Source organism: Strigops habroptila, chromosome 21, assembly GCF_004027225.2.
Source record: "Strigops habroptila isolate Jane chromosome 21, bStrHab1.2.pri, whole genome shotgun sequence".
In the NCBI taxonomy this organism is placed as follows: domain Eukaryota; kingdom Metazoa; phylum Chordata; class Aves; order Psittaciformes; family Psittacidae; genus Strigops; species Strigops habroptila.
The window spans coordinates 3,526,501-3,530,167 of record NC_044297.2 but is presented as its reverse complement, the minus strand read 5'-3'; positions in this window follow the sequence as shown (position 1 = coordinate 3,530,167).

The window sequence follows — 3,667 nt, the reverse complement described above, 5'->3', positions numbered from 1 at the left end:
TATAGGAAATCACTTATAAAACAGGAAGCTCTTCCTTGTTCCACTCAATTTCTTGGGCTTATTTGCCATGAAATGTCACCTTCTCAGATGAAAGAATGGGATTTATCACGTTTAAGGGAGGCTTTGACATGTCCCTTTAAGTGAATCAAGGGTGCTTTTAATTCTGAATCTATGCAGGGTTTTGTTGATGCAACATGAGTCTCTTGCAATTTACAATACTCTTAAAATTCACATTCCCAAGGAGCGGTTCCATGATTTCTGCTGCTTCCAGAATGCAGGAGCCAACTGGCCTTTATCCTGGGGAGCTAATGGAGCACTTTATGAGGGGCAACCATGCACACACCATGCAGGGCTGGCTGCAGGGTATCGGGTACCACTGTGGCACATCGCTGGGAGGCACCAATGAACCAGGGCAGTATGTATTGAATATACCTGGCTGCCAGCTTGTCTCTGCTCCTTCTGGAGCTGTGGGTTAACTTGCTGCTGTCAACTGATCATTGCTCTCCCTGGTTCACACTGGGTGCTGTGGTAACTTATGTGCTTACGTTTGGCTTCCCAGTTTTCGTGCTGGCTGCTCCAATGGATGCTGTTTCTCAAAGTGGAAGCAGGCATGAGAAGTAGCAGAGAGGTACCAGCTCCGGGTGACTGCAATCTCTGTTCTAACGCCAAAGGTAACAGCAACAAGGTGAGGTAAAGCGACAGGGTGAGGCTGCCAAAGGGCATCGGGACGCCGTCACTGCCTTTCGAGGTGTGTTGCTGATATATAGTTGCGGGGATATCATGGTATTTCAGAAACTATCATAAAGGGTTGTTAGGAAAGAAAGGATCTGTGTCTCCTTCCTTAAGAATGCAAAGAGAGAGCTCCTGTGCTGGGTTATTGATTGACTGTTTGAGTGTTTTCCTATGTATTTTGGGTTTTTACATTCACAATATACAAAACATCCCACCTGCGTCACCGGCCACGTCAGCCACCCGCTTTGCCAGAGTTTTTTTTGGCTCTTATGTGAGATGCGGAGGAGACGAGTGGGTGAAACATGGGGTTTGGTCCCAAGGGGCTGTTGGCAGCAGTTGCGGAACCCAGGCACAGCGAAGGGCTCCCGGCTCCTTCGCTGCTGCTCTCCCTGTGCCGGGATCCATGTGTGCTCCATTGCCTTCACCTCACCAGTGCCACCACCTTGGATCAATGCCCAAGGTGCAGCAGCAGTGTTTGTACTTGAATCTTGCCAAGCCTTTGCAAAGCATTTGATGTGGCCATATGATATTCCGAAGCCCGTGTCTGTGGTGCCTTATCTGTGCCATGCCCTGTCTCTTCAGTGCCTTGAGTTGCTTCAGCAGAGGGTTATTGTATGAAACACCCAACAAAAATGTGTTGCGTTTGCTTTTGCCATAGCACATGTAGGAAAGCTGGAACGTGTTGTGGAAGTTGGTGAGTCACTGGGGTGAAGCATTTATCTGAAATCCTGGAAACCTTTTGGCATATATGAGCTTTATAGAGCCAGTAGCCCTTGGTGGGAGTTAATGGGACCAGTAAGTGTGCCCAGGATAGTCGTGCCCATCTTAGTCTGGTGTTATCTGGCTTAAATATGGAATTATAATGGCTTAATTTGGAAATGGTCAGTGCTACTATAGGTATGCTTTTTGATGAAGTTAGAGGCTTGTAAAGCCTCTTCCTCATGTTACTCCTGAGCTGCTGTGGCTTCGGATGCCACGCTGAAGCATTCAGCATTGCCATCCCAAAGGCAAGGCTGTAACTGGAGGTTTAGTTACTCGGTGGTGTTACAGCTGATTTTTAAGCTGGTTTATTCCAACTCAAGCAGTTCTCCAGCCACAGGAGGGCGGCACCACCGTAAACTGGAAAAATGCTGTTTCCAGCTTGGTTTTGTTAAGAAAATACGACTACTTCAACAGGAAGAAAGGGGGGAATCCTCAATTCCTGGCCACAGGACGCAGGACATAAATGCAGCCTGAAGTCGACATGCTCAGGTGCCTTCCTCTCCTCCTCCTCCTCTCCCTCTCCTCTGCAAGCTACCTGGGCTGCCTTAGGAGTATGATCCATGGGAAAACAGTTGTTGTCAAACCAAGATTTACCCTGCTACGTCAGTTTTTGGGTATCAAAAGGTCAAAACTCCATGAAGTGATCTAGCAGAAGACAGAGCTGTTTCCTCTGAAGGGTCTGGGAAGCCAATGGGGTTTAGGGGCAGCTATTTCTGGGACCTTTCCATGATGAAAGTTTACTGCAGTGGAGTTGGGACACTCTGACTTAACGCCTGTGCCAGTGTCTCACCACCGTCATAGAGAAGAATTTCTTCCCAATGTCTCATCTCAATCTCCCCTTTTGCAGGTTAAAGCCATTCCCCTTGTCCTGTCCCTACAGAGCCTTGTCCAAAGCCCCTCTCCAGGTTTCCTGTAGCCCCTTTAGGCACTGGGAGCTGCTCTAAGGTGTCTCCTTCAGGAGCCTTCTCTTCTCCAGGCTGAACCAGCCCAGCTCTCTCAGCCTGGCTCCAATGGATGGTATAAACGATATGAAAGGGTTGCTCTGCAGCTCTCAGTACTCAGGTGATGTTTAACCCGAATTCCTGCTCAGCTTAATGGGACTTTGCCTGTGTGAGGGGTGTATAAGGGTGAGTCCAGGCCAGTACACACTCAGTGGTGTTTGCCTCAGCTAAAGATAACTTGGGTTTGCTTAGCCAAGGCTCAGTCAGCAGCAGCACAAGGGCATTATCTCCCAAGAAGGCTTGTTTGGTTAGTTTAAATGGGGTAGTTCTGAGAAAGATGCCTTGTGAAGACCCCTCCTGTGCCCAGGGGAGTATGTCCATCACATGGGGAAAACAGCAGAGCCCCGGGACCCACATGGGAACAGTGGGAGAGCCAGAGGTGTCTGCAGGGCACCAGGGCTCCAGCCCATCACTCTCCAACCCCTAGAGCAACAGCTCAAGGTTAAACTGAGCACTGGCCTGAAGTGACACGGGACAGCATTTGGGACTCGATAAGCTGAGCTGGCCAGACTCTGGGAAAACAAGGACAACACTGAAATGGTTTTATGAGCTTTCCCCTGGCATCGATACCTGCGGACTTTGAGTAGCCAGTTTAAAGACCTGCGCTTGAACCGTTGTTGAAGGACCCAAACATGCTGGTTACACAATGTTTTGCAACAGAGATTAACGCCATTAGGGAACTGCTCTAAAATAGTACACAAAAGGATGACATTTTAATTCTGCAGTAAGCAAAACCTGCCTGGCTGAAAGCAGAAGGGGGGTTAAACCCATGCGGTGAGCCAGCCTCTGCAGGTATGCGACGTGATTCAGCTTTGGGAAGCTATTAAAATACATTAGGATACCGGTTCAAGTGCTTAACTTTAATATCTTATAAAAGAGAGTTTCAATTATTCAAAATGAAGTGCTCTCAAAAGTAACAGCAAAGCGAAATCTCGGTCTGTAACAGCCAACCTTGGATGGCCCTGGGGGTTTGTGCCAGAATAACCTGAGTTCCTGTGAGGTGCCTCTGGACTCTGCCCTTGGATGGGGCGGGTGCATTAATCACAGGCAAAGAGCAATAATTCCCCACCCCTTAATGCCAGGAAGAGCAGCTTCCTCGTCCCCCACTCCAGGGACTGGGATCTGGCAGGAGGTGGTGGAAGGATTCCCAAGCCGGTGCTGCCCGCCGCAGC